The sequence below is a fragment of the Nomascus leucogenys genome, chromosome 4, assembly GCF_006542625.1.
Source record: "Nomascus leucogenys isolate Asia chromosome 4, Asia_NLE_v1, whole genome shotgun sequence".
In the NCBI taxonomy this organism is placed as follows: Eukaryota; Metazoa; Chordata; class Mammalia; order Primates; family Hylobatidae; genus Nomascus; species Nomascus leucogenys.
The window spans coordinates 145235949-145253671 of record NC_044384.1 but is presented as its reverse complement, the minus strand read 5'-3'; the positions used below and the strand labels follow the sequence as shown (position 1 = coordinate 145253671).

The 17723-nt window shown below is 38.6% G+C and overlaps 1 non-coding gene across 1 annotated transcript; it reads right to left on the bottom strand.

Annotated features, from left to right (window-relative positions):
- Positions 1-16203: 16203 nt before the first annotated feature.
- On the bottom strand, positions 16204-16339 carry LOC115834953. Its single transcript, XR_004029936.1, has one exon. It is a non-coding gene; the product is annotated as a small nucleolar RNA SNORA70 (small nucleolar RNA).
- Positions 16340-17723: the final 1384 nt, after the last annotated feature.

Genomic DNA, 17723 nt, shown 5'->3' with positions numbered 1-17723 from the left:
TTGTGAAACTCTGGATAGAGTTGGTGTATGAACTGTGGCAATGCTCTATACCAAAGTCACACCCCGGATGGGAAGGATTGAGATCCGAAGACATGGGATGTAGATTTCTGGGCTGATGGTCAGGACGTCCTCAAAGACTTGGACCTCCAAATCTCCCTGGACTTTGCGAGCCTTCAAAATGGCCCCACTTCTACTTACTAAAATCTTGAGCTTCACCTGTCAGATGTTCAGAGACAATGTGGAGATAATGTGTGCTCCCTCAAGTTCTGCACCACCTCGCCTCATCTCCATGAGAGAATAATGAAGGTCGATCATAAAACAACCTGACACAGAATGTGTTGACCCCGAGAGGAGAAAAGAGGCCGTACCCAGAAGAAGCTTCAGGACATAGCACCGATTGTTGGAGTGGGCACCAATCCAATCTGATTGGTATCCTTATAGGAATAGAAATTAGAGCACAGACATGAACAGAGGGAAGTCCCCAGGGAAGAAACAGAGAAGGTGTCAATGGGCTGGCTGCAGACAGGGTGGTATGTAGTCTAGCAAATGGAACTCTAATGGTCAAAGGAAACCACCAGAGCCTCTACTAGTCAGCATAATCTGCTGTAACAAAATCTTAGGAACCGGGTGGTATAAACAACATAAACTTATTTCCTCATAGCTCTGGAGTCAGGGAATATCTCTTGATTAAATGTCAGCAGAGTTGGTTTCTGCTGAGGTCTCTCTCTGGGGCTTGCAGACGGCCACCTTCTCTGCATGTCTTCACAGGGGCTTCCCTCTGTTCCTGCCTGTGCCTTAATTTCCTGATCTTGTAAAGACACCAATCAGATTAGATTGGTGCCCATCCCAACAGCTTCATTTTAACTTAAGCCCCTCTTAAAAAACTCCATGTCTAAATACAGTCACATTCTGAAGTCTTGGTGGTCAGGGCATCGACATATGAACTTTCAAGGGATGCAATTTAGACCATAACAACGTCAAATAAAGTCAGGGACATGGTGTGGAGATAACAGGAAGTCTTCACATCTTTAGTATTGTTACTCGAAAGGGGTCTCAATCCAGACCCCAAGAGAGGGTTCTTGGATTTGGCTCAGGAAATAATTCAAGGCGAATCCATAGAGCAAGTTTATTAGGAAAGCAAAGGAATAAAAGAATGGCTATTCCTTAGACAAAGCAGCCATGAGGGCTGCTGGCTGCCCATTTTTATGTTTATTTCTTGATTATATGCTAAACAAAGTGTGCATTATTCATGACTTTTCTGGGAAAGGGACGGGCAATTCCCGGAGCTGAGGGTTCCTCCTCTTTTTAAACCATATAGGGTAGCTTCCGGATGTTGCCATGGCATCTCTAAACTGTCATGGTGCTGGTGGGAGTATCTCTTAGCATGCTAATACATTACAATTAGCATATAACTAGCAGTGAGGACCACCAGAGATCACATTTATTGTCATCTTGGTTTTGGTGGGTTTTGGCCGACTGCAACCTGTTTTATCAGCAAGGTCTTTAATGACCTTTATCTCGTGCCAACCTCCTATCTCATTCTGTGATGAAGAATGCTTTAACCCCTTGGGAACGCAGCCCAGTAGGTCTCAGCCTTATTTTACCCAGCCCCTGTTCAAGACAGAGCTGTTCTGGTTCAAACACCTCTGACGATATCAGTGTCTGCATTAGGGATCCAAACAAATAAACAAAAGTCACTGTTGATGAAATGGATTGCTAACAACAGGCCACTTGTAATGTTTTGCATGGAGAAAAAATTGAGCGTGAAAATGGACCCCTAAGAAAGAAACAGCAATAGCAGACACAAGATTGCTGACTAAAACAGATGCAACAAGGTAGTGAACCATCTAGGCAACAGCAAACCCCCTCCACAACAAGTTCAAATGCAGAGATTTAGGGTTTTCAAAGATGAGAAGGGCATAAAATTCAATGTAGAAAAAAATAGTAAACTCCTTTAGTGATGGAAAAAATAGAGAAAATAGTAAACTCCTTTAGTGATGGAAAAAATAGAGTAATATAAAATACACATTTCAGTAAATGTCAGGATAAATGGCTAGATTGCTACATTAAACTTGCTAAGAATATTGAAACCCTTGTTTAAATAATTACATTAAAATGTTTTTAAATGACATGCCTGGTAATATTAAACTAGTTGGGCTGGGCGCGATGGCTCACCCCGTAATCTCAACACTTTGAGAGGCCAAGGCAGACAGATCACTTGAGGTCAGGAGTTCGAGACCAGCCTGGCCAGCATATTGAAATCCTGTCTCTACTAAAAATACAAAAATTAGCTGGGCATGGTGGTGGGCACCTGTAATCCCAAATATTCTGGAGGCTGAGACAGGAGAATTGCTTGAACTTGGGAATCAGAGGTTGCAGTGAGCCAAGATCATGCCATTGCACTCCAGCCTTGGCCACAGAGAGAGACTCCATCTCAAGAAAAAAAAAAAAAAAAAAAAAAAAAAAAAAGAAAAGTAAACTAGTTGGTGTTCGGTTCATGGATACCTGTTAAGTTGGAAAGATGAGAGCAGATACATCAGCTATAATTATGTGAGCATAAGCAATGAATGAATGTGCAGTTTTTGGCTTATTTGGGTGTCCACATGTTATTATCAACTAATATTAAAAACAAGTCACTAGAAATAATAATGTATTACTTAGTAAACCACAGGGAAGGCAATTTTCTGTTTCAGGAATTAATAACTTCAGGAAATTACAAGGACAAACTTCTTAAAGTCAAATTTTTCCTTCTAAAAGACAACTTTAGAAAACTCACTCAACTGAAATGATTTTCATTAGCAATTCTCAAGATTTTAAACATCCTGCCAGCAAGTTTACAAACCAGGCACATGAATCAGAGCTAATAACGTAGGTTTTTGGGTAAGCAAAAACGTAATTCCAACTTGATGTTGCCAATTCTTAGCTCTGATACCTGGGTGGAGTTGTTCAATTTCTCCATGCCTTAGCTTTCTTCTTTTAAAAATGGGCATTGTCCAGTGTCATTTTAATAATATAGTCAACTGGGATATAGCACTCGAAGGAATAAGCCTTACCTAATAGCAGTTGCTTTTATGATTAAAGTGTATTAAATACATACAGTTTATTGTATAATAAATCTGCCTTTATCGTATGTTATTTAAAAAACACATTCACTCTAAATGAACCTAAAAGTTGTCTATTTAAGTTTGCATGTGTGTTTTTTTAAACGTGATTTTCAATATTCAGATGAGAAAATCCTAATTCCTCAATAAAGAAGCCAAAAGTAAAGAACACAAGTATGAGAAACCTCTGGTGTTTGGAATATTATTCTAATTACACAAAGCCTTCCTATCCACTCCCATCAGATCTTCTTCATAGCAGAACTTACCAGTTAATAAATTAAAAACTGTGTGTTTACTCTTAGCTACCAGCTGGTATCAGGCAGCACATGTGGGCACATTTACCTAAGTGTTTCCTCACTGCATTAAGTCTTTCCTTGTGGGAAACATGTAAGCCATTCCTCACAAGGATAAAAGTTTAAAAAGGGAGCAAACACTTCTTCACAGGAATGCTTATCAAGGTTTTTATTTGTATTTAATAGGGAAATACTATAAATTAGAAATAATGCTGAATGTATTATCATAAATTCACTTTATAAGAACTCTACCAAAACTATTTAGAAGTAACTGACATTTTTACAAAATCATATTTACAATGAAATATCATCAAAATAAATATGTAGCTACATGTTTGAAATTTTCTAGAGTATCTGTCAAAATGCTATGAGGGGTTTTTTGGTTCATGTAGTTACGTGTTTCTGTTACCTAGTTATTCACCCTAAAATGTATTTTTCTATCATTAACACTGTATTATTACGAATAAAAACATGAGAAAAGTTATATTTATATATTATATTTACGAATTTTCTCATTTTTTGAACACTCTGAGATTGAAAACTTGCTCTTGTAGGAAAAAAACACTTTATTTTTGTCCAATAAAACATTTATAAAGTTTCTCTTCTTCACGAAGTCTCTGCTGGTCATGTATAAACTTGGTGTCAAAGACATAAACACTAAACGCCGTTCTTGTTACAATCATCATCTTTCATGAAATTCCTCTCTGGTGTGAGGCCTTTGAATTGAAGGTATATGCTCAAATGGAAACTTTTATCCCACTTATCATATTAATAAGCTTTATTTCCTCCATAGGACCACAGATCCTTACCTAATTCTCATCTTTAAATGTGTTTTCTCTGTATGAAGCATTTATACAACATTATTTCCCAAGCTTTCCTTCATGCATCTGTGGGCAATGCATTCTAATTTTCCATTGTGAATTGCATTCTTGTTACTAGGCCCAGGGGGCTGCTGTCCTGCTGTGCATTTCAACTGTCCATTATGACTAACGTGGCCACCTGTATAGCATAGTGCTGTTTGCTCTGCAGGGGAAGCAAAAGTGCCCACCTAAGAATGCTTCTGTGCATTCCTTCCTTCGAACATTTTCTAGTTAACAAACTGACGTGTCGCTTTTGACCATTCCTTGAGTAGTCTTTACTCCCAAAGACATAACACATAAATACTTAAGATGTTCAATCCCTGGAGTCTCCTCTGTGAAGGCGCATCCCATTCCTCTAATTTCTGAAAACAAGAGAGCAGTCTCCTTCTGGAGGGCTGGGCGCGTCTTATTTGTATTGATTTTTGGAGAAGCATTCTTGAGGTGTCAACATGCGGTTCCGGCTCTCAGACGTCTTTGGCTTTTGGAGGCCTAAGTGGTCATTGTTAGGCATTCTGGACAAAAATACAGATCAACATGTTTCAAGAAGTTAAATCATGGACCCAAGTGATTTGATTTTCAAGGTAGTTTTCACTGAATTTTTATAATGGCCCCAAATCACTATAGTTCTTTATTGAAAGCTTGTTCTACCCTGCTTTCTGAGAACTCGAAGTTTTTCCATTCTTGCTCAGTAAAGTGGCTGCTTCGATCTGTACATTTTACTAATATTTGGGTGAAGGTCACAATCTACAGGAGTGTAAACTCTTGTAGGGGAAAAGAACCAACAATTCATTAGTGTTGTGTGTGTGTGTGTGTGTGTGTGTATGAAAACACTCTACTAGTATCTTCCTCCAAAATTGACAATATTAAGAAGCCAAATAAAAAGTAAGCAAACAAAAACTGTCTCATCCCTAATTTATTCTGAGGTGTGTTTACTGCATACCATTAAGCATTTTCTAATTAGTCTCCATAATTACAATTAAAGGCAAAACACATGTATAGTAAGTATTTGGTGTTACTTTTATAAAATATTTTATAGTGCAATAAGTAGAAACAAAAATGTGGGTGACAAATTCTATATAACTTGTATCTAATCATAATGAAGTGTATTATATGGAGTCCAAAATACCTCGTAAAGGCATTTGATTCTTCATCCATGTTGGAATGCATTGTTTATCAGAATATTCTAATAAAATTTAAAATACACAAATATGTCTTTTTCTTCCATAAATGTGCTATAAATTTGCCTATAAAGTGGAAAAAAGAAATAAAAATAGGGCTGGGCTTGGTAGCTCAGACCTGTAATACCAGCACTTTGGGAGGCTGAGGCAGGCAGATCACGAGATCAGGATATCAAGACCATCCTGGCCAACATGGTGAAACCTCATCTCTACTAAAATAACAAAAAATTAGCTGAGTGTGATGGCATGGACCTGTGGTCCCAGCTACTCGGGAGGCTGAGGCAGGGGAATCGCTTGTACCTGGGAAGCAGAGGTTGCAGTGAGCTGAGGCTATGCCACTGCACTCCCGCCTGGTGACAGAGCAAGATTCTGTCTCAAAAAAAATAAAAATAAAAAAAATAAAAAGAGACTCACATTGTATACTTAGTAGATATTGCATAGTGCTCCACTATTTTCTAGACTGATATTTTCATAAGCTGTTAGTCTTTACCCCATTGAGCAGCATATGTATGACTGGTCATGTTTTTAAATAGACAATTTGCCCCATGCTGTTGTACTCACAACTAGGATAGGATGTGATAAAAATATCATTAAATGGTTCACGCTAAAACCAAAAGGATACCAGTGTTGTTATGGCAGGAAAGTCCATTTTGATACAACATACCAGGTAGCCGACAAGAATTGATTTGCCTCAGGAGGTGTTATCTAGTCAAAGAACAAACAATTAATTAGGTGTGGACCTCACATTCTAGTCTTTTCTCATAACTCATCACTCGTGAGACATTGCCAAAGCTGCTATCTTGCAAGATCTTGCCTTCCTTCTCTGTAGAATGAGTAGCTTGAAATGTTTTCATTCTAATGTCTCTTCAGTCATGGCGTCTGAATCACAAATGAATCTTCCATGTCTGGAACAAAGCCTCATTGAATGTATTGAATTCAATAAAAATGTATTGAATTTAGCGTTAAATACAGAGAAAGACACCAAGAGCTAAAGATAAAATTGTGGGCAGAAGGAGCAAACACTGTCCTAGAATGTGTCTTGTTTAAAGTAGGTGGAGTTGGTCAGATATTCCAGCCTAAATGTTCTATGAGTCCAAATAACCATAATTCATATCCATTTACAATTTTGCCTTGGAAATTTTGTATAATCACAAGTAAAATATGATCATAAACCATAATTTTCTGTTTAAATTTTCACTTGCAGATACGTGGGAGATTGTATATTTTCTTTTGTAAAGCTATTTATAGTTCTTCCTACTTCCTCAACCCCCTCGAATATCTTAATTTTCAATTGCATTAGTATATATTGTTTCACATGTACATTAAAAGGCAACATTCAGCTCTGTTTTATAAAGGTCAGTCAAATCCCTCTACTAATTTTCTTAAACATGAAGTTTGTTGGGGTTTCTTTCACAAAAATTGGTTCTATGTTTAAAGTAATAAAAAGTGCTGCTTTCACATGCAAATAAAAGAGAATATTGACATTAGTCCTTCGGTTTAAAATCCGAAAGATTATGAAACTTCGTCTTGACTTCCCTTTTCATATAGTGTTATCCATGACACAGTGGGCTTGATTGGTCTTAGATAAGATTTGTGAAAGGGAAAGGAAATGAACTAATATGTATTAAATGTCGATGGTTGAAGCTGACATCCCCTGCAATTTAAACAAGTTGCCAAACAGATCTTGCTGATAAAGATTTTACTAAGACCACTAATTTTTAATCCCTTTATAACACATAAACAACGATTACTATGGTGCAGCAAATAATTCCAGAATGGTTTTTATAGCTAGAGGTCGGTATTGGTATCTTTACAATTGTAAGCTCAGGAATGAGTAATGGGTTATAATAGAGCCTTTTTAGTGACATTACAGTGTTGCTCACTCACACATTTGATGATTCCATCGCATGTTACACAATAAGGGCAAAATATCAAATTACAATTATTCATAGGTACATGATATATCTGGTTCCTTCTCATAATTAAAAAAATTAAAATGACATCCAAAGACCTTGTGGTTAGCTCAAGGTTGCTTTTGCTGTATTGCGATTTTCTCGGGTTACAACATCTAAAACCACTGTAAATCTCAGAGAAGTGAGAATCATATAATCTAGCTATCTACCCAAATACCAATAGTCTACAAAGTATCTGAGAGACATAATTACATTTAACTTTTGAGAAATGTGATGGTCATCCCATTATACAGAAAACTAGGTCTGAAAGAGTTTTAAATAATTTAGAGGTGGCCTTATAATCATTAACTTTCTCCTTCTGCCACTGAAATGCAAATCTGAAAATCTCCTGTTTTCCCTCCACCTGAAGCTTCACTTGCTATTGTAGAATGTTAGTACAGAAATAGGAATAAAAAGTAGCTCCATGCCTTTCAATTTTTAATTTTCAACTAAGGATCATTGTAATTATATATTTGACACTCTTTCAGTTTTTCCTTAGGAATAATTTGTTTTTATTTTTCTTTTTTATGCAAATGTTTCTCCCACTAGATTACAATCTTCTTGAGAGTGGAAAGTGGCTATTTCTAATCCATCATTTTATCATTCATTGCTCCTAGGATAGAAGTGCTGTCCCTCAACTTTGCCTTGGCAGTTTTTGTTGTTGCTGTTGTTTAGAGACAGGGTCCTTCTCTGTGCTCAGGCTGGAGTGCAGTGGTGCAATTATGACTCCTGGGCTCAAGTGATACCCTCTTCTCAGCCTCCCAAGTATCTAGGACTGCAGGTGTGCACCTGGATATTTTATTTTTAGTTTTCTCTCCTTAAAAACATGTTTAGTTTGTTCTCTCTCTCAGCAAAATCATTTTATTTATTTTTATTTTATTTTATTTTGTAAAGAAGGGGGTCTTGCTATGTTCCGCAGGCTGGTCTCTAACTCCTGGCCTCCCAGCATTGGAATGACAGGCATGAGTCACTGCACCTGGCCCTCATGCTGATTTCTTGATAACTGAATTCTGTTTATCCCTGGAAATGCCAGTTCCACCAAAGACTGAAAATGTGTTTGTGTTATTTTAATGGAAATAAGCCAGTTGTGGTTGATAATTTTCCAAGTTTTTAGTTAAATTCAAGATTCAACTTTAGGAAGCTGATGATTCTTTCTTTCCGCCTTCTCCTCCTCCACCTAGTTTCTGTGATGTCACTTTTACAAGGAGGAGTTCGGTGTTCAGTTCCATATCCTGGCCTGGTCCTGGGTACCTGTCCTCAGTCTGTCTAGTGGTGCTTCCTGGGCCCCACTGACGTGTGTTTTCCCACGGGTTCCCTCACGCCTCACTGACTCACTGCTGATGGGTCCGTGAGAGGAGCAGCTGGTGGTCGGTCTCCTCCCACAAGTTCAATGTGTAGAGCCAGGCCCACGGGCACTCCTTCCCCCCCACCAACTCCCTGTGATGTGGCTGATCCTCAAAGATGCAGGGCGTCTTCTCTCCCTTCTCCCTGGGTTACCCAGCTTATGCTCGTGGATATGGAGTCTCCTGGGTCTATGTGGCAGCAATTCCGTAGCCATATGCTAATTCTCAATTCTTAGCCATCTTCTGTGCCTCCTGTGAGGGCCATGGGAACTTTAATTGTGATATTTCATGCATGCTGGAGAGACACAGAAGGAACGGGGAGTCAAATGTGTGCTGGGCATCTGCAGGTCCTCTGTCTGTAAATATCACATCGTCATTTTTATTCTACTGTATGGTGGCCTCCTCAGAATTCCAAACAGAAAGTGGAGGGAAAAGTTTCCTAACACTGAATCCATAAAACTTATATGGAGTTTCTAAGCCCCTGAAAGCCACCTGTGTTTTCTATCGAGGGCAAGCCACGGGAGGTAGGGCCACTGCAGCCCCGATGCTTTCTCGATGGTTTCTCTCAATTTTCACTCCTTTCCACCCCCATTCTCAGGTCCAAGAAAAAGGCTTTTATGGCACTCTTGTATCGCATGAGAAAGCTGGGTTTTTTATTCATATTTTTCATCTTACTAATGTTGTCGATTATAGTAAAAATTCTATGATAAGTTCACCAAACCTCTCTCTTGGTATTTAAAGTCCAGTACTGAGCGTTCTTTTCTCACAAGTTTTATAGATGGTAGACCTTCTTCACAGTGTTTGAAAAGTCCTTTTTAAAAGTTAAAGCTGAAATGTGGCTTCTTTGCTCTTGGCAGGGTTACACCCTTCCCAAGAACCAGTGAGGAGTAGCAACATTTATACTTTGTGAATTATCACTCATATAGTCTTAGTTTTTCCAGAAACAAAAATTCAAGAAAAAGTTATGTTCACAAATTCTGATCTGCTTCTCTCATTAACAACATTTATTAATTAAACAGCAAATGTTTCTCAAGAGCCTATTATATACCAGGCCTTTCTAAATTCTGGGCTATGATACAGAACAAAAGACACAAAATATATAAAAAGAAACTTAAAAAATTACACAATAAAAACATATACAAAGCCAAGAAGCCCCAAATATTTTAAGCAAGTAAGAGTTTACGTATTAAGACAAAGGAATCTTCATCTTGTAGTCAATAATAATTGGAACGCTGCACTATAAATTCCATGATTTCACAGAATTATACAGATATGACCAAAAGAGATTTTATATTCATATAATATGCTAGTTGTTGCCAAGTTTATTGTACCGTCTCTGCCTGTGTTTATCTCCCAAGATCTTACAGGAAATCTGTGCTTAACTCCCAATTATCAACACCTTGCTTCATTTTCACTACGTGGTAGAATTTTCCTCTTTATGTATGATGTTTCCTAGTTAGACTGAACTTTGTATAAAAGTTTCATGAGAAAATCAAAAAGTGTCATTGTCTTCATATATTTTCTGTGTATTGCTAATATAGATCTTTTGGGCAATTTATTTTTTTAAATCCTCTTTACCAAACTGCCAGAACGAACAATTACTTGTTAATAATAAATAACTATATTTACTCATTAAGTGCTATATTTAAGCATTAAGTGCTGCCCTAAGTCTATTGTTGTGAATTATTTCTTAATTTACAGCATGACTCTCAAATTTTTAAGTTAACATCACACTCAGACAATACACAGCAGGAAAATATAAAACACCATTAGATGCAGTTTCAGAAAAGGTTAGAGTTACTTTTTTGTCATTTCTGGACAGTGATAAAAGGTCAGGTGAAATTTAGTTTTATTTCAAAATTAGAAGAATGCATTTTGCTATTACAAAGCTTTGTTACCAGTGGCAAATCCCACAGATCTGCAGCAAACTCCATCTGATCCTTGTCTCCTTGGAGGAAAGAATTCAGCTGAGGGGCAGAAGTAGGTTTAAGGCAGGGGAAGAAACCAAGGCCAGTTTCTGAGCAGGACTGGGAGTTTGTTAAAAAGTTTCAGAGCAGAAACGAAAGGAAGTAAAGGACACTTGGAAGAGGGCCTAGCGGGTGACTTGAGAGATCCAAGTGCCCTGTTTCATCTGTGACTTGGGGTTTTACACATCGGTGTGATTCTGGAGTTTGCAGTTCTGCTCCCTTGATTCTTCCTTTGGGGTGGGCTGTCTGCATGGGCAGTGGCCTGCCAGCACTTGGGAGGGGCCACGCACTCAGTGTGTTCACTGAAGATGTGCACATGCTCACTTGAGGCACTTTTCTTTACTTTTTCTTATTTTTAAAAAATGTCTTAAAGAAGAAAACCGGGACACGTGTGCACAATATGCAGGTTTGTTACATAGGTACGCATGTGCCATGGTGGTTTGTTACATAGGTAGGCGGGTGCCGTGATGCTTTGTTACGTAGGTACGTGGGTGCCATGGTGGCTTGTTACATAAATACGCGGGTGCTTTGTTACATAAGTACGTGTGTGCCGTGGTGGTTCGTTACATAGGTACGCGGGTGCCCTGGTGGTTTGTTACAAAGGTACACAGGTGCTGCGGTGGTTTGTTACATAGGTACGTGGGTGGTTACATAGGTACGCGGGTGCCATGGTGCTTTGTTACATAGGTACGAAGGTGCCATGGTGCTTTGTTACATAGGTACGTGGGTGCCCTGGTGGTTTGCTGCACCTGTTGACCCATCCTCTAAGTTCCCTCTCCTCACCCCCAACCCCCCAATAGGCCCTGGTGTGTGTTTTTCCTACTTGAAGCATTTTTCATTTACCAGTTGACTATTCCTAGAGGAAGGTCATATACCAGTTAAACCCCACTATTTTTCTTCTTGGTGCCATGTTTGAGCCCACTCACCCAACTCCTGAGATCTTATCAGAAGCTGATCACCAGCTTCAGGTATTTTCCATCTTTTGGGAGACTATCTTTCCCTGGCACTGGCTGCAACCAATTATTACATTAGAGACATAGTTTAATACCCACCTGACCATCGCTTGATGGTCACCTGACATTCCTGGGGGTTCCCTCTCTTGCCTTACTCATGTCTGCCTAACTACCTACTCTAACAGCTTCTAAAAACGACGAAACACGAGCTAAAATAATCTTGTCATTTTTCTTTGATTCATATTATTATGTATCTAAATAACAATCTATGTTTCCCAGAGTGTTATACAAACCCTGAATTCTACAACAGAATAAATATTATTTCTACCTATTCCAAAGATCTTATTAAAGCATACACTCCATGTCTGAACAACTCTCTGAATATCTGAGTGTCTGTCTGATCTTTCTATTTACTGGTGAATGGAGCTTCTCTGATATTATCCTAGTAACTCCTCTGTGTACTTTATCAACCGTTTATGGTGCAACATGACAAGGAAAGGGGAGAGTTACTAATATTAAAAAAAAAAAAAGGCCGGGTGCAGTGGCTCATGCCTGTAATCCCAGCACTTTGAGAGGCGTAGGTGGTTGGATCATCTGAGGTCAAAAGTTTGAGACCAGCATGATCAACACGGAGAAACCCTTCTCTACTAAAAATGCAAAAATTAGCTGGGCGTGGTGGAGTGTTCCTGTAATCCCAGCTACTCGGGAGGCTGAAGCAGGAGAATCGCTTGAACCTCGGAGGCAGAGGTTGCGGTGAGCCGAGATTGCGCCATTGCACACCAGCCTGGGCAACAAGAGTGAAACTCCATCTCAAACAAACAAACAAAACCCAGAAGCAATGCCTCAGATTTCCCTTATAGAAATTCTGTATTATTACGAATAATTTTCATTAAGCATGTGTAGATCAGTGATGTGTCATGAATCTTAATGAATCTTAATTATCTGAGGAGAAAACAATACTAACTCAGTAGCTGCTTACGCTGTCACTTCTAAAGGTAGATTCTTTGGAAAATGTTGTTTAATGTGGCAGAGCGACCCTGAACTGCGATAAAAGAAAGAAAATGGCTGCTCTCATTAAAAGCAAAACCTCAATGCTCACCTTTGCAAATAAAAGCACTAGATTCAAATAGTTCAAACATTACAAGAGGCCAGTGAACATCTTCCTGTAGCTGAGTTAAGTTTCATGAGTCAGGACAATAATTGTACTTAGGAAGTCTTTTCTTCACATCGGTTCTAGAGAAGGTGTCATTTGCATAAATATTCTTCCTGGCATATATTAAAATTGTCCCTAAAGACAATTTGCTGCCCTGCAGATATAAAATATTGAAAGCCGTTGTTTTTCTCCATAATCATGTGATTTAACAGGCTTAATTCTTTAGCTATAAATAGATTTATGCTTCTTATAATAAGGACAAACATATGTCATATATGTAAAATTGTTGACAAACTATTTCTGAATGTTAATGGTGAGTGTGTATTTCTGGTTCTTGCCACCTCCGTTATTTTCTAAAATTGCAATTGGAAGCAACTCCCTTATTGTTCATTTTTGTATGGCTAAAACTGAGTGAAATTCAATGATCGCAAAAATAGTATGTTTTGATTTTGTGTGTCCTGGTTCTTTTGAAATTTGGAGCGTGGCCCTGTCACTCTCAAGCCATTGTGTTGTCTGCATCGATTGTCTTGGTCGGCTCACACAATGGCGAAATGTTTTCATGAATGCATAATGAGCCACATGGCCCAGCTGAGCACTCAGAAACAGGGGGACAGAATTAAAGTTAGGTTATTGTTCATCTCTTGCCAAACTTTCTCTCCTCCATTTTGTATGGTTTCCTTTGAGACTCAGTGAGAGAGAGGAGATATGTCACCTGTTGCCAGAGAGAACAGGCCCCCCACCGCCTTCCAGAGCTTACATAATCTTTAAGAACATGTGTTAGGGAAGAAACATTAGGAAGTCAAATTTCACAATAATTTTAACGGATATTTCTCTGTTACACTCATACACATTATTTTTAACTAGTAATTGACAGGGGCTTATTATGTGAATAATTCATTTTTGTTTGGCTGCTACATTTCTGATATTGCCACTGGCTGTTTGTGTGTAGTTTATTCCATGAATTGTGTAGTGGTACAAACCTTTGAAAGGAATGGGCTGTGCTATCTACACATGTTCAAATCAAAATATTTATACTTAGGAATTTAAGTTTGATATTTTGCAAAATTGACCTTGCTAAGTCCTTCTCAATTAAGTTTCTTGTTTTGCTTTTGTTTTTTATTGAATATATTTCATTCATCTCAGAGCTGGGGAAAATGACCTCTGAAAATTTAGAAGACTAGATGTCACTGACTACCAAATGATGATCACTTTTGAATTAACAAAAATCCTTCAGAACTAATGTGTGGATTACAATGTTATTGGTAGAAATAATTTTTATGGTGTTGAAGAAAGATTAACCAATTCAGAGTTGGTATGTGATCTTTGCTACAATTTCCATGGAAAATAAGCTAGCTCTCTCTTTCTACAAAGACATGATTGTACATCAGTGGCACAAATGAGAAAGTGCTAGTAACATTTTGGCCCTGACTACCGAATATGCATCTCTTGTCTTACTTAGTTTTGCTTGTTACATATGGCTATAGAACTCTGAAATTTGGCAACTGATGGAAATAAACTCAAAGTACCTTACACTGTTTCCTAGAACATTGACAAAGAATACTAAACATCTTATTGAGAATGCAAAATTTCTTCCAAATGATCAGGAAGAAGACAAAATAATTTGTTCAACAAGTATTTTTTGATAACCTCTGCTACGGGCAATGGATACAAAAATAAAAATAGGACATGATCCCTGCCTGAAGAAGGCTTCAAGCCCTGTCATGGAGATAGACACAACAGGAGATAATAAAACAGGCTAAGGACTTGTTAGAAGGATGCATTCATAAGAGCAGAGAAGAGAAGAGAATCAAACTCAGGACAAGGAATGGAGGCTACAGGGAAATTTTCTGAAAGTGATGCCAGAGCAAAGTCCTTACAGAAAGGAAGAGTAGGTGTTGTGTAGATAAAAATCAGGGGAGTTAGCATTTTAATAACCAGACAGTTTATGCAAAGTCTGGGGTAGGGTACTCCACAGTCTATGCAGGAAAGGTAAGTGGGAAAGTCCTTTACAGATGGAGTCAGGAGCAGCCACCAGATCACTGAGGTCCTGTGGCATCCTGCTAAGGCAGTGGCTGTTAAATCAAAATAAAAGTTTGGTTTTATTTTTACTTAACTTTGATAGTGACATGGTTACATGCATATTTCAGGTAGGTTTCTAGCAGTTAGGTGGGAAGCAAGACTCCAGCTCTTTCTGTAGGTACTGTTCTGGAGAACCCCAAAGATGAGGGCCTGAAATTGGGCACTACCTGAGGGCCAAGTATGTTCAACCCAGAGGTTCTAGCTTCCCTTTTCTCTGTCACCACGTGTACAGTAAAGGAACAGGCAATATGGCACCAGTAGATTTCTGCATGATAAAATATTAGAATGGGGGTGGCCAGATTTTTGCATGCTATGCAAATGGCACACCTGGTCTGACCGATCTTTCATGCCCTATGTAAATTAAATACCACATCCTCAAGCTCATCTATAAAACCTCCTGTACTCCATCGTGGAAGCAGCAACCCATTTTCTCTGGGACCCCTGTCTGTACAGAGAGCTCTTCTCTTTCTTTCACCTATTAAACTTCTCCTCCTAACCTCACTCTGGTGGTCTGAGTCATAGTTTTCCATGGCTGTGAGGGAATGGATCTCAGGTATCACCCTAGACAATGAAGTCACTTCAATATGCCTCATTCTCTTTTATCATTTTATTTGTTTTTACCTCTTCTGTTCTCACGAAAACACAATCCTCATAGATGTCTTCATGAGATGAACAGTTTTCCCAACACCATTTATTGAAGAGGTTGTCCTTTCAAAGTTGTATGTTCTTGGCACATTTGTCAAAACTCAATTGCTTATAAATGCATGGGTTTATTTCTGGGCTTTCTGTCCTGTTCCTCCGGTCAATATGTTGTTATGTGAGTACCATGCTGTTTTGATTATAAGAGCTTTGTAATATATCTTGAAGTCAGAGAGTCTGATCCTTCTTTTTTTTTTTTTTTTTTTGACAGGAGCTAGAATTTATTGGTGAATGTTAAAAGAGGGCAGCACAGTAGAAGCCCTTATGAATACAGGGCCCATCACTTGTCCAGAGGGCCATGACTGCAGATGTACTTGACCCCACAGCCATCTGGGATGAGCCACTCCTCAGCCACTGTGTCTTCAAATTCATCGGTATTGAACTTGGTGAAGCCCCACTTCTTCGAGATGTGGATCTTCTGGCAGCCAGGGAACTTGAACTTGGCCCTGCGTAGGGCCTCAATCACATGCTCCTTGTTCTGCACCTTGGTGCAAATGGACATGATAACTTGGCCAATGTGAACCCCGGCCACGGTGCCCTGGGCCTTTCCCAAGGCACCTCACATGCCTGTTTGGAGCCTACTTTGGGGTAGTGCAAGTTCAGAGGCAAGAACATACATCTGAAAGCCTGTCTCCAAGGTCCTTTAGAGTAACCCATACAAGAAACGGGCAGCATACATACTACAAGGAAGCGGCTCTTTGCAGCCATTGCACATTGGGCCCCTGTGAGGAAAGGAACTCAGTTGGCTTAATTAGCTGCAGCAGCTTTGTTCTTTTTACTTAAGATTGTGGCTATTTGGGGTCTTTTGTGGTTTCATGCAAATTTAAGAATTTTTTTTTCATTTCTGTGAAAAATAACATTAGAATTTTAATAGTGGCTGCACTGAATCTGTAGATCACTTTGAATAGTATGGACATTTTGACAACGTTAATTCTATTAGGCAATAAACACAGCATACCTTTCCATTTATTTGTGTGATTTTTTTTTTAATTTTCATCAGTTTTACAGTTTTCTGTTTACAAGTCTTTTACCACTTTAAATTTATACCTAAGTATTTAATTTGTTGTTGCTGTTGTAAATAGGATTCTTTCCTATATTCCTTTTCCAGATAGCTTTTTATAAGCGTATAAAAATGCTACCAATTTTGTATGTTGATTTTGTACCCTGTGACTTTACTGGATTTATTTATCAATTCTATCAGCTTTTAGTGCAGTCTTTACAGTTTTCTCTATATAAGATCATGTTGTCAGCAAGCAGATAATTTCACTTTTTCCTTCCCTATTAGGGTGACTTTTATTTATTTCTCTTGTCTAATTGTTCCAGCTCAGACTTCCAGAACTCTGTAGAAAAGTACTAAAAGTGGGCATCCTTGTCTTCTCCCTGATGCCAGAGAAAAGCTTTCAACTCGTCACCATTGAGTATGATGTTCGCTACGGCTTTGTCATTTATGGCTTTTATTGTGTTGAGTTACAATCCCTCTATACTTACTCTGTTGAGAGTTTTTATCATGAAAGGGTGTTAAATTTTGTCAAACGCTTTTTCTCTTTCCTACTTCTGTCACAGTGATAGATCTCAAATTCTGGCTTCCGGCTTAGTGTTTATAGGTAAGTAGGCAGTAAAGATAATTATCATAGTATTTAAAGTCAAGAAAGAAATAATTTTGATTGAATATCAAGATATAGTGTGTGTTTGTGTGTGTGTGTGTGCATGTGTTATGGGTGTTTGTTTGTTGAGTTAGCTGCAAAAATGCTCCATCTGTCCACGTTCAAATAGCAATCTGTCAGATTGCATATTCCAAAGAGGGACACAGCAACAGCTCTTATCCTGCAAGCTATTTTGCAATGTGATATTGCCACTCTGCCTTCTGATTCTGGGTAAATCCTGTGATCAATGGAAACACAGTGGAAGTGACGCTGTCCAAATCCAGGAGTAGTCCTTTAGAGAAACTGGAGGCTTCTTCATGTTCCTGCCTCACATACACACTTCTTCTGTTGTTTTCTCTTAAATTCAGCAATGGTGCTATGAGAAACCCATACATCAAAGAAAAGACATGTGTAGGCACTTGGATCATAGCCCCAGATGACTCTCAGTCGACAGAAAACATTGACTGGCATCCATGTTGGTGAAACAGCTTGGACATGCAGC